Consider the following 27,673-nt stretch of genomic DNA (forward strand, 5'->3'; position numbering starts at 1 on the left):
ACCTGAAAAAGAATTCAGAATAATGTTAGTAAAGATGATCCAAAACCTTGGAAATAGAGAAAACTCAAGAAACATTTAACAAGGACCTAGAAAAACTAAAGATGAAACAAGCAACGATGAACAACTCAATAAATGAAATTAAAAATACTCTGAAAAGGATCAATAGCAGAATAGCTGAGGCAGACGAACGGATAAGTGACCTGGAAGATAAAATAGTGGAAATAACTACTGCAGAGCAGAATAAAGAAAAAAGAATGAAAAGAACTGAGGACAGTCTCAGAGACCTCTAGGACAACATTAAATGCACCAACATTCGAATTATAGGGGTTCGAGAAGAAGAAGAGAAAAAGAAAGGGACTGAAAAATATTTGAAGAGATTATAGTTGAAAACTTCCCTAATATGGGAAAGGAACTAGTTAATCAAGTCCAGGAAGCACAGAGAGTACCATACAGGATAAATTCAAAGAGAAACACGCCAAGACACATATTAATCAAACTGTCAAAAATTAAATACAAAGAAAACATATTAACAGCAGCAAGGGAAAAACAACAAATAACACACAAGGAAATCCCCACAAGGTTAACAGCTGATCTTTCAGCAGAAACTCTGCAAACCAGAAGGGACTGGCAGGACATATTTAAAGTGATGAAGGACAAAAACCTACAACCAAGATTACTCTACCCAGCAAGGATCTCATTCAGATTTGATGGAGAAATTAAAACTTTTACAGACAAGCAAAAGCTGAGAGAGTTCAGCACCACCAAACCAGCTTTACAACAAATGCTAAAGGATCTTCTCTAGGCAGGAAACACAAGAGAAGGAAAAGACCTACAATAACAAACCCAAAACAATTAAGAAAATGGTAATAGGAACATACATATCAATAATTATCTTAAATGTAAATGGATTAAATGCTCCCACCAAAACACACAGACTGGCTGAATGGATACAAAAACAAAACCCATATATACGCTGTCTACAAGAGACCCACTTCAGACCTAGAGACACATACAGACTGAAAGTGAAGGGGTGGAAAAAGATATTCCACGCAAATGGAAACCAAAAGAAAGCCAGAGTAGCAATTCTCACATCAGACAAAATAGACTTTAAAATAAAGACTATTAGAAGAGACAAAGAAGGACACTACATAATGATCAAGGGATCAATCCAAGAAGAAGATATAACAATTGTAAATATTTATGCACCCAACATAGGAGCACCTCAATACATAAGGCAAATACTAACAACCATAAAAGGGGAAATCGAAAGTAACACATTCATAGTAGGGGACTTTAACACCCCACTTTCACCAATGGACAGATCATCCAAAATGAAAATAAATAAGGAAACACAAGCTTTAAATGATACATTAAACAAGATGGACTTAATTGATATTTATAGGACATTCCATCCAAAAACAACAGAATACACATTCTTCTCAAATGCTCATGGAACATTCTACAGGATAGATCATATCCTGGGTCACAAATCAAGACTTGGTAAATTTAAGAAAACTGAAATTGTATCAAGTATCTTTTCTGACCACAATGCTATGAAACTAGGTATCAATTACAGGAAAAGATCTGTAAAAACTACAAATACATGGAGGCTAAACAATACACTACTTAGTAACAAAGTGATCACTGAAGAAATCAAGGAGGAAATCAAAAAATACCTAGAAACAAATGAAAATGGAGACCCGACAACCCAAAACCTATGGGATGCAGCAAAAGCAGTTCTAAGAGGGAAGTTTATAGCAATACAATCCTACCTTAAGAAACAGGAAACATCTCGAAAACACAACCTAACCTTGCACCTAAAGCAATTAAAGAAAGAAGAACAAAAAAACCCCAAAGTTGGCAGAAGAAAAGAAATCATAAAGATCAGATCAGAAATAAATGAAAAAGAAATGAAGCAAACGATAGCAAAGATCAACAAAACTAAAAGCTGGTTCTTTGAGAAGATAAACAAAATTGATAAACCACTAGCCAGACTCATCAAGAAGAAAAGGGAGAAGACTCAAATGAACAGAATTAAAAATGAAAAAGGAGAAGTAACAACTGACACTGCAGAAATACAAAAGATCGTGAAAGATTACTACAAGCAACTCTATGCCAATGAAATGGACAACCTGGAAGAAATGGACAAATTCTTAGAAATGCACAACCTGCCAAGACTGAATCAGGAAGAAATAGAAAATATGAACAGACCAATCACAAGCACTGAAATTGAAACTGCGATTAAAAATCTTCCAACAAACAAAAGCCCAGGACCAGATGGCTGCACAGGTGAATTCTATCAAACATTTAGAGAAGAGCTAACACCTACCCTTCTCAAACTCTTCCAGAATATAGCAGAGGGAGAAACACTCCCAAACTCATTCTACGAGGCCACCATCACCCTGATACCAAAACCAGACAAGGATGTCACAAAGAAAGAAAACTACAGGCCAATATCACTGATGAACATACATGCAAATATCCTCAACAAAATACTAGCAAACAGAATCCAACAGCACATTAAAAGGATCATACACCATGATCAAGTGGGGTTTATTCCAGGAATGCAAGGATACTGCAATATACGCAAATCAATCAACATGATACACCATATTAACAAACTGAAGAAGAAAACCCATATGGTCATCTCAATAGATGCAGAAAAAGCTTTCGACAAAGTTCAACACCCATTTATGATAAAAACCCTCCAGAGGGAGGGAACTTTCCTCAACAAAATAAAGGCCATATATGACAAACCCACAGCCAACATCGTCCTCAATGGTGAAAAACTGAAAGCATTTCCATTAAGATCAGGAACAAGACAAGGTTGCCCACTCTCACCACTCTTATTCAACATAGTTTTGGAAGTTTTAGCCACAGCAATCAGAGAAGAAAAGGAAATAAAAGGAATCCAAATCGGAAAAGAGAAGTAAAGCTGTCACTTTTTGCAGATGACATGATACTCTACATAGAGAATACTAAAGATGCTACCAGAAAACTACTAGAGCTAATCAATGAATTTGGTAAAGTAGCAGGATACAAAATTAATGCACAGAAATCTCTGGCATTCCTATACAATAATGATGAAAAATCTGAAAGTGAAATCAAGAAAACACTCCCCCCCAAAAAAAAAACTCCCATTTACCACTGCAACAAAAAGAATAAAGTATCTAAGAATAAACCTACCTAAGGAGACAAAAGACCTCTATGCAGAAAATTATAAGACACTGATGAAAGAAATTAAAGATGATACAAATAGATGGAGAGATATACCATGTTCTTGGATTGGAAGAATCAACATTGTGAAGATGACTCTACTACCCAAAGCAATCTACAGATTCAATGCAATCCCTGTCAAACTACCACTGGCATTTTTCACAGAACTAGAACAAAAAATTTCACAATTTGTATGGAAACACAAAAGACCTCGAATACCCAAAGCAATCTTGAGAACAAAAAACGGAGCTGGAGGAATCAGGCTCCCTGACTTCTGACTATACTACAAAGCAACAGTAATCAAGACACTATGGTACTCGCACAAAAACAGAAAGATAGATCAATGGAACAGGGTAGAAAGCCCAGAGAAAAACCCACGCACATATGGTCACCTTATCTTTGATAAAGGAGGCAGGAATGCAGTGGAGAAAGGACAGCCTCTTCAATAAGTGGTGCTGGGAAAACTGGACAGGTACACGTAAAAGTATGAGATTAGATCACTCCCTAACACCATACACAAAAATAAGCTCAAAATGGATTAAAGACCTAAATGTAAGGCCAGAAACTATCAAACTATTAGAGGAAAACATAGGCAGAACACTCTATAACATAAATCACAACAAGATCCTTTTTGACCCACCTCCTAGAGAAATGGAAATAAAAATAAACAAATGGGACCTAATGAAACTTCAAAGCTTTTGCACAGCAAAGGAAACCATAAACAAGACCAAAAGACAACCCTCAGAATGGGAGAAAATATTTGCAAATGAAGCAACTGAAAAAGGATTAATCTCCAAAATTTACAAGCAGCTCATGCAGCTCAATAACAAAAAAACAAACAACCCAATCCAGAAATGGGCAGAAGACCTAAATAGACTTTTCTCCAAAGAAGATATACAGACTGCCAACAAACACATGAAAGAATGCTCAACATCATTAATCATTAGAGAAATGCAAATCAAAACTACAATGAGATATCATCTCACACCAGTCAGAATGGCCATCATCAAAAAATCTACAAACAATAAATGCTGGAGAGGGTGTGGAGAAAAGGGAACACTCTTGCACTGCTGGTGGGAATGTGAATTGGTACAGCCACTATAGAGAACAGTATGGAGGTTCCTTAAAAAACTACAAATAGAACTACCATATGACCCAGCAATCCCACTACTGGGCATATACCCTGAGAAAACCATAATTCAAAAAGTCATGTACCAAAATGTTTATTGGAGCTCTATTTACAATAGCCAGGAGATGGAAACAACCTAAGTGTCCATCATCGGATGAATGGATAAAGAAGATGTGGCACTTGTATACAATGGAATATTACTCAGCCATAAAAAGAAACGAAATTGAGCTATTTGTAATGAGGTGGATGGACCCAGAGTCTGTCATAGAGAGTGAAGTAAGTCAGAAAGAGAAAGACAAATACCGTATGCTAACACATATATATGGAATTTAAGGAAAAAGAAGAAAAGTCATAAAGAACCTAGGGGTAAGACAAGAATAAAGACACAGACCTACTAGAGCATGGACTTGAGGATATGGGGAGGGGGAAGGGTAAGCTGTGACAAAGTGAGAGAGTGGCATGGACATATATACACTACCAAACGTAAAATAGATAGCTAGTGAGAAGCAGCCCCAGAGCACAGGGAGATTATCTCGGTGCTCTGTGACCACCTAGAGGGGTGGGATAGGGAGGGTGGGAGGGAGGGAGACGCAAAAGGGAAGAGATATGGGAACATGTGTATATGTATAACTGATTCACTTTGTTATAAAACAGAAACTAACACCATTGTAAAGCAATTATACTCCAATAAAGCTGTAAGAAAAAAAAATATATATATATAGGGGACTTCCCTGGCAGCCCAGAGGTTAGAACTTGGTACTCTCACTGCGGAGGGCCGGGGTTCAATCCATGGTCGGGGAACTAAGATCCCGTACCATGTGGTGCAGCCCAAAAAAAAACAAAGAAGAAAACCATTAAAGTCATCCTCAGAAAGACTATAAAATGGCTATCTTTGCAATCACCTATATTATTAGCATTTTGGTTCACAGTTTTGCTTTTAAATGATTCCTTCGATCTGCACTGTCCAGTACAGTAGACACAGCCACATGCGGCTACTGAGCACCTGCCATGTGCTAATCCAAACTGAAATAAAAGTGTAAAATGCACACTGGATTTCAAATACTTAGTATGGAAAAAAAAAAAAAAGAATGTAAAAAACTTCACTTTTTTTTTTTTTTTTTTTTTTTTGCAGTACGCAGGCCTCTCACTGTTGTGGCCTCTTCCGTTGTGGAGCACAGGCTCCGGACGTGCAGGCTCAGTGGCCATGGCTCACGGGCCTAGCCGCTCCGCGGCATGTGGGATCTTCCCAAACCGGGGCACGAACCCAGGTCCCCTGCATCAGCAGGCGGACTCTCAACCACTGCGCCACCAGGGAAGCCCAATGATTTTATATTATTTATATGTCGGAATAATATTTTGGACACAATGGGTTACCAAAAATATGCTGCTAAAGTTTAATTTCATGCCTTTTTTTAAAGCAGCTACTAGAAAATGTTAAATTACATATGTAGCTCACAGTTAATGATCTCATTATAATGTCTGTAGTGCTATCCTAGATACATCAAAGTAGCACCAGAATAAGTACTAAAATTTCAGAACAAGACAAGGATGTCCACTCTCACCACTTCTGTTCAACACAGTACTGGAAGTCCTTGCCACAGCAATCAGACAAGAAAAAGAAATGAAAGGCATCCAAATTGGAAGGGAAGAGGTAAAACTGTCATTTTATGCAGATGACATGATATTATATATACAAAACCCTAGACTCCATACAAAAACTATTGGAATTGATAAGCAAATTCAGCAAGATAGCAGGATACAAGATTAACATACAGAAATCGAGTGCATTTCTTTACACTAACAATGAAATGTCAGAAAGGGAAAGTAAAAAAAGACCTCTTTTAAAGTCGCATCAAGACGACTTCCCCGGTGGTACAGTGGTTAAGAATCCACCTGCCAATGCAGGGGACACGGGTTTGAGCCCTGGTCCAGGAAGATCCCACATGCCGCGGAGCAACTAAGCCCATGCGCCACAACTACTGAGCCCGCGCTCTAGAGCCGGTGAGCCACAACTACTGAAGCCCGTATGCCTAGAGCCCATGCTCTGCAACAAGAGAAGCCACCTCAATGAGAAGCCCGCGCACCACAACGAAGAGTAGCCCCCGCTCGCTGCAACTATAGAAAGCCTGCACACAGCAACAAAGACCCAATGCAGCCAAAAATTAATTATTTTTTTTAAAAAATCTCATCAGGAAAATATAGAATACTTAGGAATAAACCTGACCAAGGAGGTGAAAGATTTATATGCTGAGAACTATAAAACACTGATAAAGGAAACTGAAGATGATTCAAAAAAATGCAAAGATATGCCATGCTCTTGGGATTGGAAGAATTAATATTGTTAAAATGGCCATACTACCCAAAGCAATCTACAGAGTTAATGCGATCCCTATCAAACTACCCATGACATTTTCCACAGAACTACAATAAATAATCCTAAAATTTTCATGGAACCACAAAAGACCCAGAATTGCCAAAGCAATCCTGAAGGAAAAGAACAAAGCTAGGAGGCATAACCCTCCCAGACTTCAGACAATACTACAAAGTTACAGTAATCAAAACAGCATGATACTGGCACAAAAATACACATATGGATCCGTGGAACAGAACAGAAAGTCCAGAAATAAACCCACACACCTACAGTCAATTAATCTTCAACAAAGGAAGCAAGAATATACAACGGAGAAAAGACAGTCTCTTCAGCAAGTGGTGTTGGGAAAGCTGGACAGCTGCATGTAAATCAGTGAAGTTGAAACACTCCCTCACACCATACACAAAAATAAACTCAAAATGGCTTAAAGACTTAAATATAAGACATGATGCCATAAAATTCCTAGAGGAGAACATAGGCAAAACATTCTCTGACATAAATCATAGCAATGTTTTCTTAGGTCAGTTTCCCAAGGCAATAGAAATAAAAGCAAAAATAAACAAATGGGACCTAATCAAACTTATCAGCGTTTGCACAGCAAAGGAAACCATAAACAATACAAAAAGACAACCTACAGGAATGGGAAAAAATATCTGCAAACGATGTGACCAACAAACGCTTAATTTCCAAAATATACAAACAGCTCATACAACTCAATAACAAAAAAACAAACAACCCAATCAAAAAATGGGCAGAAGACCTAAATAGACATTTCTCCAAAGAAGACATACAGATGACCAATAGGCAAATGAAAAGATGCTCAACATCACTAATTATTAGACAAATGCCAACCAAAACTACAATGAGGGGGCTTCCCTAGTGGCGCAGTGGTTAAGAGTCCGCCTGCCGATGCAGGGGACGCAGGTTCGTGCCCCGGTCCGGGAAGATCCCCCATGCCAAGGAGCGGCTGGGCCCATGAGCCATGGCCGCTGAACCTGCGTGTCCGGAGCCTGTGCTCTGCAACGTGAGAGGCCACAACAGTGAGAGGCCCACGTACCGCAAAAAAAAAAAAAAAAAAAAAAAAAAAAAAACTACGATGAGGTATCACCTCACACCAGTCAGCATGACCATCATCAAAAAGTTTTACAAATAATAAATGCTGGAGGGACCTCCCTGGTGGCACAGTGGTTAAAACTGGGCACTCCCAATGCAGGGGGCCCAGTTGCAATCCCTGGTCAGGGAACTAGATCCCACATGCATGCCACAACTAAGAGTTCACATGCCACAACTATGGAGCCCACGTGCTGCAACTAAGGAGCCCACCTGCTCCTTAGTTGTATGTAAATTCGTACAGTTCCCTTGGAAAACAGCATGGAAGTTCCTTAAGAAACTAGAAATAGAATTACCATATGATCCTGGAATCCCACTCCTGGGCATATATCCAGAGAAAACTCTAATTCAAAAAGATATATGCACCTCAATATTCATAGCAGCAGTATATACAATTGCCAAGAGATGGAAGCAACCTAAATGTCCATCGACAAATGAATGGATAAAGATGTGGTATACATATACAATGGAATATTACTCAGCCATAAAAAGGAATGAAATAATGCCAGTTCCAACAACATGGGTGGACCCAGAGATTATCATATTAAGTGAAGTAAGAGAGAGAAAGACAAACATCATGTCATTTTTATGTGGAATCTAAAAAAATGATACAAATGAACTTATTTACAAAACAGAAACAGACCCACAGACGCAGAAAACAAACTTACAGTTACTAAAGGGGAAAGGCAAGGGAGGGGGATAAATTAGGAGTTTTGGATTAATTGATACAATCTACTATATATAAAATAAGCAACAAGGTCGTACTGTATAGCACAGGGAACATCATTCATTAACTTGTATTAGCTATAATGAAAAAATTGGAAAAAGAATGAAATATATATATACACACACACACGTATATATACCTGAATTACTCCTCTGCTGTTCACCAGAAAGTAACAAACACTGTTAACTATACTTCAATTAAAAAATAAAAAACAAAAAAAAACACAAGTTCAGAGTCAATACTTAGAAAAACATGCAATGGTTGAGATGGTCAAAATGGTAGAGTTGTGGTTGTTATCTAGGCGAGTTAGAGGGCAGAATACTACTTACAGAAAAGCAGGACCCCCAGATTATCCTTCTACATCACCAGAACACCCCAGAAAAACACTCCTTGCTTCATTTCGTTTTACTCACGTGTATCTGGAAAATTACTCTCTTTTTAGAAGTTAATTCTTTAGCAACTTAAATGGATTAAAAACAGATATAATACAATTCATTCATCCATTTTACAATTTTTATTAATTGGGACTGGGGATACAGTGGTAAATTTACAACTGTGACTTGCTTTCTGGTGTGCGGGGGGGGCAGTGATGTGCAAAGAATGAAAAAGTTAACAAATAACTAAAAAACTCACTTCAGAAAAGTGCTTGGAAGAAGTTATATGAAAAAAGTCATTAGTCATTCTTTCCAGTTCAATTCTATCTTTAGAATCAGCTTTTATGGGGCTTCCTTGGTGGCGCACTGGTTTGAGAATCTGCCTGCCGATGCAGGGTACACAGGTTCAAGCCCTGGTCGAGGAAAATCCCACATGCCACAGAGCAACTAAGCCCGTAGGCCACAGCTACTGAGCCTGCGCTCTAGAGTCCACGAGCCACAACTACTGAGCCTGCATGCCACAACTACTGAAGCCCCTACGCCTAGAGGCCATGCTCCGCAACAAGAGGCGCCATCACAATGAGAAGCCCACGCACTGCAATGAAAAGTAGCCCTCCTCAACACTGCTAGAGAAAGCCTGTGCACAGCAACGAAGACCCAACACAGCCAAAAACAAATAAATCAAGAAGAATCAGCTTTTAGGAGTCCTTAGATGCCGAAGACACTGAGATTTCTTTTAGGGCGTGATAAATTAGTTATTTCAGGGCTTCCCTGGTAGCGCAGTGGTTGAGAGTCCGCCTGCCGATAAAGGGGACACGGGTTCGTGCCCCGGTCCGGGAAGATCCCACAGGCCGCTGAGCGGCTGGGCCCGTGAGCCATGGCCACTGAGCCTGGGCGTCCGGAGCCTGTGCTCCGCAACAGGAGAGGCCACAGCAATGAGAGGCCCGCGTACCGCAAAAAAAATAAAAATAAAAAAAAATAAATAGGAGAAGAGATTTGCCACAGGGAAGGTGTTTAGGGATGGCGGTGGTTGCAGGAATCCAACAGGCCCATGCAGAACAGTTGGCCAACATGCGAATCCAGGACCTGAAAGTCAGCCTCAAACCCCTGCACTCTGTGAACAACCCCATTCTAAGGAAGAGGAAATTACTCGGCACCAAGCCAAAGGATGGTGTTTATATCCACAACCGTGAGAATGGAGCCGAGGATTCAAATGTTGCCTTGGAAAAGCTCCAAGATGTGATTGCTCAGTGTATTCTCCCCCAGGCTGGAGAGAATGAAGATGAAAAGCTGAATGAAGTAGTTCAGGAAGCTTGGAAGTATAATCGGGAATGCAAACTCCTAAGAGATACTCTGCAAAGCTTCAGCTGGAATGGTCGTGGATTCACAGATAAAGTAGATCGACTAAAACTGGCAGAAATTGTGAAGCAAGTGATAGAAGAGCAAACCACATCCCACGAATCCCAATAATGACAGCTTCAGACTTTGTTTTTTAACAAGTTGAAAATTTATTCATTAATGTATAAAGTAATTTGTATGTAAATTAATAAATCATAATTTCATTTCCCAAAAAATAAATAAATAAATAAATAAATTAGTTATTTCAATGTGTTCAGAATACAAGCTCATTTTCTGTGTAAATATTTTCAATCAAAGCTTTCTGAAAAACACGTGTACTGTTCCCAAGGACATCACACAAGAAAATGCAAAGCAATTTATCTCATTGTCATAATTCTCATAATACTTAAATGCCCAATTTTGCTTTTAATGCTTAATTAAGAGGAAAAAATCAGTGATTATTTATCCTTTTTCACTGAAAAAGGCAAATAAGAATATCTTGCTGTTAACATGGCAAAATAAATTCCTAATTGTTAAACACCCAACATTCTTCAGTATAAATCTTCTGGGTCCAGGAAATGGCACAAAGACCAAGGCTAACATGGTCAACTTCCTCTCATTAAAAAAAAAAAAATCCAAAAATCCTAGGAGTTCATACTCAGAGAAAACATTTATGTGTGTGGCTATAACTACAAAACTGAATTAGCCTCCATAAATGACATGTCAATCAGGTCAGGGGTTAAAAGCAACCCTTCACTACTGTCAACTCTCAGTGCACCCACACAGCAATACACTATGCAACCATTATAAACCATATTAAAGATACAATACACAACTGGGTGAGGAAAATAGCAGATGTTAGAACAGTTCGATAATAATTGGATTCAGTCAGTAAATTATGGCAAAGATACTAAAAATAAATCCTGAAAGTAAAGAGACTGACACTGAATGACATGAAAACATTCATATTTTACTGAGTAAGCAGTAACTGCAAAAATATATCTAAAATGATACCATTTTTTAAATGTATTAATACTGCCTATGTAGGAAAAAAGTCTGGAAGAACATATCACAAATAGCTAACACTGGTTACCTAGGATTCTTTTAACTTTCTTTTTAATCCTACTTTTTCTTTTTTTTTGCAGTACACGGGCCTCTCACTGTTGTGGCCTCTCCCGTTGCGGAGCACAGGCTCCGGACATGCAGGCTCAGTGGCCATGGCTCACGGGCCCAGCCGCTCCACGGTATGTGGGATCTTCCCAGACTGGAGCACGAACCCGTGTCCCCCGCATCGGCAGGCGGACTCTCAACCACCGCACCACCAGGGAAGCCCACTTTCTGACTTTTATACAATGAACTTCTACTACCACTTCATAAAGTAAGGAAAACGCAAAACTTACATTTAAAGTAAGTTCAAAAACAGTACAAATATATGATACCAATGATATTCAAACACAATGAGATAAAGAGAAAAGGAAATTACACAAAAGAAATGTCACGGAGTGGTAATAGAACCATCTCTGAGAGATTGGTTCAAGATGGCGGAGTAGAAGGACGTGCACTCATTCCCCCTCGTGGGAGCACCGGAAACACAACTAACTGCTGAACAATCATTGACAGGAAGACACTGGAACTCACCAAAAAAGATACCCCACAACCAAAGACAAAGGAAAAGCCACAATGAGATGGTAGGAGGGGTGCAATCACAGTAAGATCAAATCCCATAACTGCTGGGTGGGTGACTCACAAACTGGAGAACAATTATACCACAGAAGTCCACCCACTGGAGTGAAGGTTCCAAGCCCCACGTCAGGCTTCCCAACCTAAGGGTCCAGCAACGGGAGGAGTAATTCCTAGAGAAGCAGACTTTGAAAGCTAGCGGGATTTGATTGCAGGACTTCAACAGAACTAGGGGAAACAGAGACTCCACTCTTGGAGGGCACACACAAAGTAGTGTGTGCATCAGGACACAGGGGAAGGAGCAGTGACCTCAGAGGAGACTGAACCAGACCTAAGTGCTAGTGTTGGAGGGTCTCCTGCAGAGGTGGGGGGTGGCTGTGGCTCACCGTGGGGACAAGGACACTGGCAGCAGAAGTTCTGGGAAGTACTCCTTGGCGTGAGCACTCCCAGAGTCCGCCATTAGCCCCACCAAAGAACTGAGGAGGCTCCAGTGCTGGGTCGCCTCAGGCCACACAACGAATAGGGAGGGAACCCAGCCCCACCCATCAGCAGACAAGCAGATTAAAGTTTTACTGAGCTCTGCACACCAGAGCAACACCCAGCTCTACCCACCACCAGTCCCTCCCATCAGGAAACTTGCACAAGCCTCTTAAACAGCCTCATCCACCAGAGAGCAGACAGTAGAACCAAGAAGAACTACAGTCCTGCAGCCTGTGGAACAAAAACCACATTCACAGAAAGATACACAAAATGAAAAGGCAGAGGACTACGTACCAGATGAAGGAACAAGAAAAAACCCTAGAAAAACAACTAAATGAAGTGGAGACAGGCAACCTTCCAGAAAAAGAATTCAGAATAATGATAGCAAAGATGATCCAGGACCTCGGGAAAAGAACGGAGGCAAAAATCGAGAAGATGCAAGAAATGTTTAACAAAGACCTAGAAGAATTAAAGAACAAACACCTAGAAGAATTAAATAACAAACAAACAGAGATGAACAATATAATAACTGAAATGAAAAATACACCAGAAGGAATCAATTGCAGAAAAACTGAGACAGAAGAAGGGAGAAGTGACCTGGAGGACAAAATGCTGGAATTCATTGCCACAGAACAGAATAAAGAAAAAAAGAATGAAAAGAAATGAAGACAGCCTAAGAGACCTTTGGGGCAACATTAAACTCAACAACATTCACATTACAGGGGGCCCAGGAGAAGAGAGAAAGAACCTGAGAAAATCATTGAAAAGACTGTAGTTAAAAACTTCCCTAACATGGGAAAGGAAATAGCCACCCAAGTCCAGGAAGCACAGAGGGTCACAGGCAGGGTACACCCAAGGAGAAACACACCGAGACACATAGTAATCAAATTGACAAAAATTAAAGACAAAGAAAAATTATTGAAAGCAACAAGGGAAAAATGACAAATAACATAACAGGGAACTCCCAGAAGGTTAACAGCTGATTTCTCAGCAGAAACTCTACAAGCCAGAAGGGAATGGCACAATATATCTAAAGTGATGAAAGGGAAGGACCTACAACCAAGCTTACTCTACCCAACAAGGATCTCATTCAGATTTGACGGAGAAATCAAAAGCTTTACAGGGGACTTCCCTGGTGGTACAGTGGTTAAGAATCCACCTGCCAATGCGGGGGACACAGGTTTCAGCTCTGGTCTGGGAAGATCCCACATGCGCAGAGCAACTAAGCCCATGTGCCACAACTACTGAGCCTGCGCTCTAGAGCCCGCGAGCCACAACTACTGAGCCTGTGTGCTGCAACTACTGAAGCCTGTGTGCCTAGAGCCCGTGCCCTGCAACAAGAGAAGCCACTGCAACGAGAAGCCCACACACCACAACGAAGAGTAGCCCCCGCTCACCGCAACTAGAGAAAGCCCATGGGCAGAAACGAAGACCCAATGCAGCCAAAAATAAATAAATAAATTTATTTTTAAAAAAAGCTTTACAGATAAGCAAAAGCTAAGAGAACTCAGCACCACCAAACCAGCTCTACAACAAATGCTACAGGAACTTCTATGAGTAGGAAACACAAGAGATGAAAAGGACCTACAAAAACAACCCATAACAATTAAGAAAATGGTAATAGGAACATACGTATCAATAATTACCTTAAACGTGAATGGATTAAATGCTCCAACCAAAAGACACAGGCTCGCTGAGTGGATACAAAAACAAGACCCATATATATATGCTGTCTACAAGAGACCCACCTCAGACCTAGAGACACATACAGACTGAAAGTGAGGGGATGGAAAAAGATATTCCATGCAAATGGAAATCAAAACAAAGCTGGGGTAGCAATACTCATATCAGATAAAATAGACCTTAAAATAAAGGATGTTACAGGAGACAAGGAAGGACACCACATAACGATCAAGGAACCAATCCAAGAAAAAGATATAACAATTATAAACATACATGCACCCAACATAGGAGCACCTCAATACATAGACAACTGCTAACAGCTATAAAAGAGGAAATAGACAGTAACACAATAATAGTGGGGGACTTTAACACCTCACTTACATCAATGGACAGATCATCCAGACAGAAAATTAATAAGGAAACACAAGCTTTCAATGACACAACAGACCAGACAGATTTAATTGATATAAGACATTCCATCCAAACACAGCACATTACACTTTCTTCTCAACTGCACGTGGAACACTCTCCAGGATAGATCACATCCTGGGTCACAAATCAAGCCTCAGTAAATTTAAGAAAATTGAAATCATATCAACATCTTTTCCAAGCACAATGCTATGAGGTCAGAAATCAATTACAGGGGTAAAAAAACATAAAAAACACAAACACATGGAAGCTAAACAATACGTTACTAAATAACCAAGAGATCACTGAAGAAATCAAAGAGGAAATCAAAAAATACCTAGAGACAAATTACAATGAAAACACAACAATCCAAAACCTATGCAGCAAAAGCAGTTCTAAGGAAGTTTATAGCAATACAAGCCTACCTCAAGAAACAAAAAAAATCTCAAACAATCTAAACTTACACCTAAAGGAACTAGAGAAAGAAGAAAAAACAAAACCCAAAGTTAGCAGAAGGAAAGAAATCATAAAGAGTAGAAATAAGTGAAACATAAACAAAGAAAACAAGAGCAAAGATCAATAAAACTAAAAGCTGGTTCTTTGAGAACATAAACAAAATTGATAAACCTTTAGCCAGATTCATTAAGAAAAACAGGGAGAGGACTCAAATCAATAAAATCAGAAATGAAAAAGGAGAAGTTAAAACAGACACCACAGAAATACAAAGCATCCTAAGAGACTACTATAAGCAACTCTATGCCAATAAAATGGACAACCTGGAAGAAATGGACAAATTCTTAGAAAGGTATAACCTTCCAAGACTGAACCAGGAAGGAACAGACCAACCACAAGGAATGAAATTGAAACTGTGATTAAAAATCTTCCAACAAAAAAAAAACTTTTTTTTAATTAAAAAAATTAAAAAATAAAAATCTTCCAACAAACAGAAGTCCAGGACCAGATGGCTTCACAGGTGAATTCTATCAAACATTTAGAGAAGAGCTAACACCCTTCCATCTCAAACTCTTCCAAAAAACTTGCAGAGGAAGGAACACTCCTAAACTCATTCTATGAGGCCACCATCATCACCCTGACACCAAAACCAGACAAAGACTCTACAAAAAAAGAAAACTACAGACTGGTATCACTGATAAATATAGATGCAAAAACCCTCAACAAAACACTAGCAAACAGAATCCAACAACACATTAAAAGGATCATACACCACGATCAAGTGGGATTTATCCCAGGGATGCAAGGATTCTTCAATACACACAAACCAATCAATGAGATACACCATATTAACAAACTGAAGAATAAAAACCATATGATCATCTCAATAGATGCAGAAAAAGCTTTTGACAAAATTCAACACCCATTTATGATAAAAACTCTCCAGAAAGTGGGCATAGAGGGAACCTACCTCAACATAATAAGGGCCATATACGACAAACCCACAGCAAGCATCATTCTCAATGGTGAAAAACTGAAAGCATTTCCTCTAAGATCAGGAACAAGACAAGGATGTCCACACTCATCACTATTATTCAACATAGTTTTGGAAGTTCTAGCCACGGCAATCAGAGAAGAAGAAATAAAAGGAACGAAAAATGGAAAAGAAGTAAAACTGTCACTGTTTGCAAATGACATGACACTACCCATAGATAATCCTCAAGATGCCACCAGAAAACTACTAGAGCTAATCAATGCATTTGGTAAAGTGGCAGGATACAAAATTAATGCACACAAATCTCTTGCATTCCTATACGCTAACAACGAAAGATCAGAAAGAGAAATTAAGGAAACAACCCCATTCACCACCGCAAAAAAAAGAATAAAATACCTAGGAATAAACCTACCTAAGGAGGTAAAAGACATGTACTCAGAAAACTATAAGACACTGATGAAAGAAATAATAGCTGACACACACAGTTGGAAAGATATACCATATTATTGGATTGGAAGAATCAATATTGTGAAGATGACTATACTACCCAAAGCAATCTATAGATTCAATGCCATCCCTATCAAATTACCAGCGGCATTTTTTACAGAACTAGAACAAAAAAATCTTAAAATTTGTATGGAGACACAAAAGACCCCGAATAGCCAAAGCAGTCTTGAGGAAAAAAAACAGAGCTGGAGGAATCAGACTCCCTGACTTCAGACTATACTATAAAGCTACAGTAATCAAGACAATACAGTACTGGCACAAAAACAGAAACAGAGATCAATGGAGCAAGATAGAAAGCCCAGAGATAAACCCACACACCTACGGTCGACTAACCTAGGACAAAGGAGGCAAGGATATACAATGGAGAAAAAACAGCCTCTTCAGTAAGTGGTGCTGGGAAAACTGGACAGCTACATGTAAAAGAATGAAATTAGAACACTCCCTAACACCATACACAGAAATAAACTCAAAATGGATTAGAGACCTAAATGGAAGACCCAACACTATAAAACTCTTAGTCGAAAACATAGGAAGAGCAACACTCTTTGACATAAATCACAGCAAGATCTTTTTTGACCCACCTCCTAGAGTAACGGAAATGAAAACAAAAATAAACAAATGGGACCTCATGAAACTTAAAAGCTTTTGCAAAGCAAGGAAACTAAGAACAAGACAAAAAGACAACCCTCAGAACGGTTGAAAATATTTGCAAACAAATCAACGGGCAAAGGATTAGTCTCCAAAATATATAAACAGCTCATGCAGCTCAATATTAAGAAAACAAACAACCCAACCAGAAAATGGGCAGAAATCCTAAACAGACATCTCTCTTCTCTGAAGACGTACAGATGGCCATGAGGCACATGAAAAGCTGCTCAACATCACTAATCATTAGAGAAATGCAAATCAAAACTACAGTGAGGTATCACCTCTCCCGGTCAGAATGGGCATCATCAGAAAATCTACAAACAACAAATGCTGGAGAGGGTGTGGAGAAAAGGAAACCCTTTTTTCACTGTTGGTGGGAATGTAAATTGATACAGCCACTATGGAGAACAGTATGGAGGTTCCTTAAAAAACTAAAAATAGAATTACCATATGACCCAGCAATCCCACTACTGGGCATATACCCACAGAAAACCATTATTCAAAAAGACACATGCACCCCAATGTTCACTGCAGCAGTATTTACAATAGTCAGGTCATGGAAGCAACCTAAATGCCCACTGACAGACGAATGGACAAAGAAGATGTGGTACATATATATAATGGAATATTACTCAGCCATAAAAAGGAATTAAATTGGGTCATTTGTAAAGACGTGGATGGATCTAGAGACTGTCATACACAATGAAGAAAGTCAGAAAGAGAAAAACACATATCGTATATTAAAGCATATATGTGGAACCTAGAAAAAGGGTACAGATGAACTGGTCTGCAGGGCAGAAATAGAGACACAGGTGTAGAGAACAAATGTATGGACACCAACAGGGTGAAAGTGGTGGGGGATGGGCGGGGGGTGAGATGAATTGGGAGATTAGGATTGCGATATATACACTAACATGTATAAAACAGATAACTAATAAGAATCTGCTGTATAAATAAATAAATAAAATAAAATTTAAATGATAAAAAAAAGGAGAGAGAGGAATCAAAAAAAAAAAAAAGAACCATCTCTGCGTGGTCTTTCCCCCCATTTACAGAGGTCTTTGACATCTATTCACAGTCTTCCTTCTAACCTAAGTCCTACCATAATCAAGGTGACGGCAACAAGAGGATACCCAAGTCAGGTGCTTGGTTCTCAAGTCCAGTGACCTCCCCCTTCACTCCATAAAGCCATCCACTTACACAGCCACAACCTGCTCCGTGTCTGAAACCATCAAATTCAAGGCATTCCATTCAGACCACTGCCCCCAGAAATCCTGAATAATCAGACAGATTTGTCCATCAGAACCTTTCCTCCTTTGAACCTGTTTTCTTCCTGCCAATATCGTTCAGAGTTCACTCATACTTACTCTGGTTTACTCTCCCTGCTTCCAGGAATTTCCTATCTCCCCCTTCATTTTGGTAAACTATTTAAAAACTACACCCAACTTACTTCAATGACTTAAAGTAAGAATCAAAACGGATTATTATTCTATTATATAAAGGAGAATCATACTTTACCTCATCCTCTCAAGGAGAGAAGCATAAAACTGCTCAAGTACTGGCGTTTTCATTTTAACTCATGGATGGTCCAACCCTCATCTCCTGCTTTTCCTCAAAGTTATTTCATTATTCCAGCAGACCAAAATTCAATCAGGTAAACTACGTTATCCTCATACTTCCTCTCATAATCTATTCTCTCAATTCTTTTTAAATCTTTCCCACATCTGTATTTCCCAGCACTTAACATCAAATACACATGGTAGACATTCAATAAACACTGGAATGCTTGACTGCTTTCATCACTTATGCTTTGTATATATTAACTCATTTAATTCTTTCTAAATTTTTTCACTCACAGGAAGTTATTGGGTACTTTCTTCCCCAAAAAACTGTCTCATTCTATTTTGAGTATGTAATGCACAATTTTCCAAATTTTAAAAATAAATTTTTCTCTTTCCAATTCCTCTAAATACCATCAATATTTGACCTTCCCCTTAAATGTGTTCTCTTTTACTGAATGTTAAAATAACATTAAAGCCAAAAATTAGAACTACTTATTCTGAGTGACGCCAATAAGCACTTAAACCTCTGAAGGAATTCTAAATGGAGCAAGAAAGCCATCAATATTTTATCTGCTAACATTTACACTGCAACCTACTTAAAACAGTAAGTTATATGGCTGTTTCCATTTCTGGAAGGTATCGGCTTATCTAAGAAATCCAGATTTCCTCTCTGCCCTCCTAGAAAAAAACATACTCTCAAGTGTCACTGAATATGTTTCTTATGTTTTACACCATTAAAATTTAATAATGGAACTAACTGTGAAAGGAAAAAAACAAAGAAGGATCTAACTTAGGTTCAATTTTTAGAACTTCTTAAAGCAAAAAATCAATAAAATGGGAAAACAAAACAGAAGGGAATATTTTACTTTCTAAACGAAATTAAAGAAAAACACAGAGTTCTGGGATTCCCCCGCGGTCCAGTGGTTAGGACTCGGCACTTCCGCTGCCGTGGCCGGGGTTCAACCGCTGGTCGGGGAGCTGAGATCCCTTATGTTTTTTTTGGCACAGCCAAAACAAAAATACAGTTTCAGACAGGTCATTCTAACAACAAAATGTGTCATAATTTTAAGGAAAGGTGTGGGACATAGTAGAAAAGGCTTCAACTACCCAGACCTCAGTTTGAACCCAAAATCTGATATCACTACTAGTAGTGGTGAGACCTCTCTGAAGAAGAAATGGGTTATTAGAAGTAATGAGAGTATGCAGCAACTAGAATAATTCCCCATGCTCCAACGCTATCTTATATTCGCCATACTAAGCTAACAGCAGAGCACCTCAAGTATCAGCCGTTATATAAAGCTTCTCTAATGTATATATTTACTATTAGACTAAGTATCAAAATAACTCATTGTGATCACCTACACAGACTGCTGTCTTAAAGTCCCTCTGCTCTATTCAGCTATAGGAAGCTGTTTCTTGATGCGTAGTCTGAACAGATCAACTACCTTTTTTCCAGCTGAGATTTGGTTACACCTTACTTTGTTAGGCACACTTCAAGTGCAAGTTCAAACTGGGCATCTCAGAGCAGACTGGATCATGTCGAATGCCATGCACCCAAGTCATCCAGTTTTATTAAAGATGCTGCCAAGTCCTTAAGAGAATTTCTAGAAATGAAAGCAGGATGGTGCAAGGCATGGAAAATTACTAGCCACCTTTACAACCTAAAATTTAACTTTAATATAGATCTTAACAGTTAAATTTACAATAAACTGACTGAAAAATTTCTCAACCATGCCAAAAATCATGACTTATTAATACATTTTAGCTGATTAGTGGAAAAAAGCAATTAACCAAGTTCTTCAATTATCAAAAATTGATACTTAAAACACTTCCTTTTAGAGGTCCCTATTCATTTTAATTTTTGATAGCACTTATATATAAGGAGGCAAACAAATCAAAGAAAACAGTGTAGAAAACTTCAGTTTTTTACATAGAATTTAAAAGAAACTTTGTTCTAATGTTTAGCTATGCCGCTACTGAATAGTTTTATTTGTAATATCAAAACTCACTTACACTCTATCTAGGGAAATAACTGTAAATATGAGAAGACACATCTTGTTATAAGGACAAGCTCCATGAGACCAGAGATTTTTTTTCTATTTCTCTTTATTCATTATCATATCCACAGTGCCTAGACCAGTGACACTAGATATTTACTGAATTTTTTAAAAGATCCATACAGTGTTACTCACAATAGTAAAAAATTGAAAACACATATGAAACAGTACGCATTCATTGTAATGATGAAGACTATATAATTGCACAGAAGTACTTATACTTTTTAAAATAACTTTTTCGGGCTTCCTTGGTGATGCAGTGGTTAAGAATCCACCTGCCAATGCACGGGACACGGGTTCAAGCCCTGGTCCAGGAAGATCCCACATGCCATGGAGCAACTAAGCCCGTGTGCCACAACTACTGAGCCTGTGCTCTAGAGCCTGCGAGCTGCAACTACTGAGCCCATGTGCCTACAGGCCCTGCTCTGCAACAAGAGAAGCCACCACAATGAGAAGCCCAAGGATGGCAACAAAGAGCAGTCCCCTCTCGCCACAACTAGAGAAAGCCCACGCACAGCAACGAAGACCCAATGCAGCCAAAAACAAAAAAATAAATCTTTTTTAAAAATAAATAAATAATAAAATAAAATTACTTTTTTTTTTTTTTTTTTGTTCCATACCGCACAGCTTGCAGGATCTTAGTTCCCCGACCAGGGGTTGAACCCGGGCCATGGCAGTGAAAGTGCCAAGTCCTAACCACTGGACCGCCAGGGAATTCCCAAAATAACATTTTTTAAAGTATTAACTTAGACATTAAGAAAACTGGGTTCCAGTATCAACTCGGTCACTAATTTCACTTGTGCTCTGGGGTAAATGACAAACTATATGGGTTCCAGTACCTTCATGTGAACTACTTCCCCTACTTCTTGGCCTCTGCTGGTCCATTCTCAAGTAGAAATTATAGGAAGAAGAACACACCTGAGTTACCTCAGAAAGCAAAGACTGACCACATGGTAGCGAAAAGGGGTAAGCAACCTGTACCAAATCAAACGCAATCTGCCCTATCCAACCAGACTGAGAGTTTCTTAGTGATATGCTCTTCAAGCCACACTGACTCAGGATCATCCATTTTCACTCGAGGGTCCCAAAGGCATACTTAACCAACCACTCTACAATAAACAGAGCCAGTAACTTCGGTCATCTGATCCAAGAGAACAAGGCCATCCAGGGTACACCAAAATATCAAGCCCTACTGTCAAAGGAACCAGAAAATAAAGTACAGGTGGAAAGAGAGCGATTTCACCTGCTGTTCTCTGTGCCAGCCAACAACTCCCGTAGAAAGGAGTAGGCTGCTCGCCAACAGGCTGGAAGAAAAGCAGCTGTTCTCCAAATCCTTTGAATAAAAACTATTATAATCTTACTATATTCTTTACACATCACCTGGGACAAATCCACAAGGACACTTTCTATTTTACAGACTCTTTCTGATGAAACTCTCAAAGACTTTCCAAAAGCATCATTTGCCCTTCAACACCTACCTCCATCCCACTTCCCTCACCCCACAGCCAAACACTATTAGCAGCCACTACAGAACTACCAGAGGAAGCACAGCGCTGTGGTTAGGAGCACAGACCCTGGAGCCAGACTGCCTAGATTCAAAACTTGGCTCTGCCCCTTCCTAGCTGGGTGACTTTGGGCAAGTTACTGAAACTTTCTGTACCTCCACTTAGGGACAATAAAATAACATATAGGATTATTATAAAGGTTAAACTCACATAGAACAGTGCCTGGATAAGTACGAAGTGTAAAATTATAATTTTTTAATGTAAAGTGAAGGATTTGCACTAAGGTCCACGCCTTATAAGGAAAACTGACGATACTTAGGAATTCTCGTTCCCTGTGGTCTAATTACCAAACCATGCAAACTATTAATACAAAAGAGAAATCTCAAGGGAGAAAGTACGTTGGTGCCCCATGGTTTCACTGGCAAGCCACAGGCTAGGAATTTCTAAACTGCAGGTTCATAGAGGGATTCAGGCAACCCATTAATCCCCTGAAACTGCACAAAATTTTGAGACACTAAGACAGTTCTATACTGTTATTTCTCCTACCTTAAAAAAAAAAAAAATTTCTTCTCTTCACTAAATTTCTACTACCTGCAACTATTCTCCCAAAAGGTGTTATATTCTCTCAAATTCTCCTTTCATTCTCTCTTAAACCCACTCCAATTAGGCTCCTGACTCCACTGAAACCAGTCTTGTGAAGATCACTTCTGACCTCCACATTGCGAAATCCAATGATCAGTTCTCAGTCCTAATCTGACCTGGTTTAGCAGGGCTGTTTTCCCCAGTTCACCTCCCCGTCTTGCTTGATATATTCTTCTTGCTCGGCTTCCAAGGTGCCATCTCCTATCAGCTACAGCCTCTTGGTTTTCCATGTTTGCTGATCTCTCCTCAGCAATTTTTGTTGCCAATTGTTCTCACCTCAGTCTCCTCATTTTCCTTCCTGACAACACCATCCTTCTAGCTGCTCAGTCCCAAAACCTTGCAATCATTCTTGACTCTTCTCTTTCACCAGGACCCTACATCAAACTTCATCAGAAAATATTGTTGCTCTACCTTCAAAAGACATCCAGAAGCCAAACACTTCTCACTCCCTCACTGCTACTACCCTGCTCTGAGCCACGATCATCTCTCACATTGATTATTATTACAATAGCCTCCTACCTGTCTCCTTATTTCCACCCTTTTGCCCCAGTCTGTTGTTAATACAGCAGTCGGAGTGACCCTTTAAAAATACAAATCATATGTCACTCTCTGCTCAAAACCTTCCAAGGCCTTCCCATTTCAATTTATGCCAAGGTCCTTAATAGGACCCCAGGGGCACCAGAGATCTACTTGCCCCTACTCCCTTACCAGTACATACTACACTTTATCTTAGGAGTCAATACAGATGAATGGTGGTCCCCCAAAAGTTAAGTCCAAGTCCTAAACACCCAGTTCCTGTGAATTTGGCCTGATTTGGAAAAATAGTCTTTGCAGATGTAATCAAGTTAAGGATGTCAAGATGAGATCATCCTGGATTTAGGGTGGGTCCCCAAACTGATGACAGGCAGAGGGAAATGAGATAAAGAAGTGAAGACAGAAGCAGAGATTGGAGTGATGAGTGTATAAGCCAAGGGATGCTGGCAGCCACCAGAAGCTAGGCAAGAAGCATGGAATGAATACTACCTCAGAGCCTCTAGAAGGAACCAACTCTGCCAACAATTTGATTTCAGACTTCTGGCCCCCAGAACAATGAGAGAATAAATTTCAGTTGTATTAAGTCACCCAGTCTGTGGTACTTTGCTACAGCAGCCCCGGAAACTAACACACCACCCTTCCCCTCTATTGTCCCACTCCAACTGTGCTGTCTTCCTTGCTCCCACCTCTGTGCTGGCTTTTCCTCTCTTCCTGGAATGCTCAAACTCCAGAACTCCAAATGGCTAACTTGAGCACCACTTTTAACCTTTTGCTCAAATACCACCCTCTCTATCAGGCCTGTCCTGATTCCCCTATTTAAATGCCTGGTGGCGCAGTGTTAAGAATCCGCCTGCCAATGCAGGGGACACGGGTTCGAGCCCTGGTCTGGGAGGATCCCACACACCACAGAGCAACTAAGCCCATGAGCCACAACTACTGAAGCTCGTGCGCCTAGAGCCCGTGCTCCACAACAAGAGAAGCCACTGCAATGAGAAGCCCGCGCACAGCAGCGGAGAGTAGCCTCCACTCACCGCAACTAGAGAAAGCCCGTGCACAGCAACGAAGACCCAATGCAGTCAAAAATAAATAAATTTATTTTTTAAAAAAGACCCCAACCCTTAAAAAAAGCAAACAAAATCCATTAAACACTCAACACCATGACTTAACATCTTGCAAACAGCAGATATCATGAGTTTAAATTCCCTACTCCAAAAACCAAATTTTGTTTAAAAAAAAAAAAACACAATCCACTTCAATTTAGTGGCTTGAGAAGTAACTTCACTCCCTTTTCACAGGACCTTCTACACTAAAGGGTGTCCCTGGCCTAAGCTACTGTCTCTCTATAGCTAAACTGATAAAGAGGAGTGGCCACCAGTGTGAAGCACTCACATAAGTTAAGTCAATGTAGTTTCACAAACCTCAAGAACACTGTCAAATACTTTTCTCTACCTAGCTAAAACCCTGTGCAAAACAGAGGAGTAGAACCAAAGCAAACCGTAACTGTCTAGTATCTATCTTTACTATGGAGTAAACAAATGTTTACTCAAAATACAACATCATTGTATATAAGGCCTTGAGAAACTGCTGGAGAGTGAATGTCATTTACATCTACAGCTTAGCATGAACCATAAAGTGTAACAGCAGGGAGCAGTCAAGCACAGCGCAGCTTGTCAAGGGACTCCGGTAACGGCAGAAAGGCACCCACTGCACTCCTCATTCTTGCTGCAGCATATTTCACACTTAATCCTAAATGGGTCTACTTGAACACAACCCTACTAATAAGCACCAGAATTCAGTCTATAATTTACCCAAGTACATACTCTTCAGACATACATTTTATATTACATAAAGGACCATTACAGAAGAAAATCTGCACATCTGCTGTTATGGAATTTTTCTTGTTCCATCAGCAAACGGATTAACAATACAATCAAGTCCCAGCCCTCACCTTTACTGGGTTTTTTCCCCACTTCACCAGTTTAGCAATTTCAAGGCTACAAAATCTACCAAACACCCTGAAGAAAAAGGCATTTTGAACACTACTAACTCATATTCAACAAGGGGTGGTTTGCCTTAACTAGTGGCAATACTTCCATCTCTCAGGACACAGCATCTCACCAAATCCCAAACCTGACCACTCTCATCACCCGCGGCCCCAACCCTATCCAAGTCCCCCGCCCCGCCTCTCCTGTATGCCGCCAGCAGCCTCCTCCCCAGTCTCCCCGCTTCTACTCTGAAGGACAACAGTCATTTTACACAACAGCCAGAGGTATCTTTTTAAAAGGAGAAATCAGATCTTGTCACACCCCGATCAAAACCTTCCGCTGGCGTCCCATTACACTTAGAGTAAAAGCCAGAGGCCTTACCGTGGTCTACCAGGACCTGTAAGACACACACCCCCTCCCACCACACCTCCTCCCACACCTCCTAAGCTCTCCAGAGCCAGTCCACTGTTCCTTAACCTCACCAGCAGGCTCCCACCTCAGGACTTCTGCACCTGGTGTTCCCTCTGCCTGGAATGCTCTATCGCCAATTCTCTGGACAGTTCCTTAACCTGTTCAAGGCCTGCTTAAATGTCACCTCTATAGAGAAGCTCTCCCTGCATACCCTACTTCACAGCATCCCCCATACACCCCATGAGTCTCTCTCTCCTGTCTAAGCAACACAGTTGCTTCATTTTACAATTTGTTTAATTTCAATAAGAATAAAGGTATATTCTCCTTGTTCAAAATGAAATCTGGGGGCTTCCCTGGTGGCGCAGTGGTTGAGAGTCCACCTGCCGATGCAGGGGACGCAGGTTCGTGCCCCGATCTGGGAAGATCCCACATGCTGCAGAGCGGCTTGGCCCGTGAGCCATGGCCGCTGAGCCTGCGCGTCCGGACCTTGTGCTCTGCAGCGGGAGAGGCCACAACAGTGAGAGGCCCGCATACCGCAAAAAAAAAATTAAAAAATGAAATCTGGGACTTCCCTGGTGGTGCAGTGGTTAGGAATCCGCCTGCCAACGCAGGGGACACAGGTCTGAGCCCTGATCCGGGAATATCCCACATGCTGTGGAGCAACTAAGCCTGTGCACCACAACTACTGAGCCTGTGCTCTAGAGCCCGCGAGCCACAACTACTGAGCCCGCGGGCCACAACTACTGAGCTTGCACGCCTAGAGCCCGTGCTCACAACAAGAGAAGCCACCGCAATGAGAAGCCCACGCACCACAACGAAGAGTAGCCCCTGCTCACCGCAACCAGAGAAAGCCCGCAGCAACAGAGACCCAACACAGCAAAAAACAAATAATTATTTTTTAAAAATGAAATCTGAGCAAAAAACTGCAATTTTTATAGGCAACTCCCTATGAAGTTAGACACAATATAGAAATAAATACACACACACGTCTTTTTAAAAATAATTCTGTGCTTTGTGTATGGTTTTTCTTTATTTTATATTTAGAAGCATTGAAAAGAAGTGCTGTACGTACAAGAAAGTTTGTTAGTAGTACTAGATATAGTAGGAAAAAAGAACAATGGAAATAACCTAAATGCCCAATACATATATGTATATATATGAAGAAATACGTACATTAAAAAACATAAGACAACCATTAAAAAATAATAATAATGAGAAAAGTGTTTAGGAGACTTTTTTTTTTTTTTTAAATTAATGACAACAAAAAGTAAGTCCAACCTTTACACTGCTCAAACATTTGCCAAGCACTTGTCTTGTGCCTGGCCCGCCCTGACAGACCCGCCCTGACAGACTAGGACTGGGCCGGTGCTCTGGGCTCCCAGGTGGCAGGGGCTGAGCAGGCACTTACAGCGCAGTGTGACCCAGGATGTCCCAGGAAGGACAGATACCGCAGGAGAGCAAAGCTGGACACAGCCCTGACTGAGGAAAGGCTGTCAGATGAAATGATGCCTAAACTGAGACCTGAAGAACAAACAGGAGGGAGCATAAAGAAAAGGGGGCGGGGAGGGCGGATGAAAGAGGTATGAAGCAGAATGGGTGTCTGGGGTGAGAGGCAAAAGAACAGATGAACCAGAATCATACATAATCTATGATTTATGCCTTTTTTTTTCTTTTTTTTTTTTTAGAAAACTAAAATAACTACTGCATTTGGTGGCAGGATCTTTGGTAAAAAATTTTTATGAGATATGATACTAAATAAAAGCCAACAGTGATTCTTCACCAACCACTTAGACTACTAAGAGCCTATTTTGTCCTGTGGCTATTCCTCTTTCCTCCAGTCTATCCTGCCATCTGACCAA

At 40.1% G+C, this 27,673-nt stretch overlaps 1 protein-coding gene across 4 annotated transcripts in view; it reads right to left on the minus strand.

Moving 5' to 3' along the window:
• Window positions 1-27,673, minus strand: part of RERE (arginine-glutamic acid dipeptide repeats) — a 426,753-nt gene that overhangs the window by 377,095 nt on the left and 21,985 nt on the right. The window lies entirely within an intron of this gene.

The sequence above is a fragment of the Delphinus delphis genome, chromosome 1, assembly GCF_949987515.2.
Source record: "Delphinus delphis chromosome 1, mDelDel1.2, whole genome shotgun sequence".
Lineage (NCBI taxonomy): Eukaryota > Metazoa > Chordata > Mammalia > Artiodactyla > Delphinidae > Delphinus > Delphinus delphis.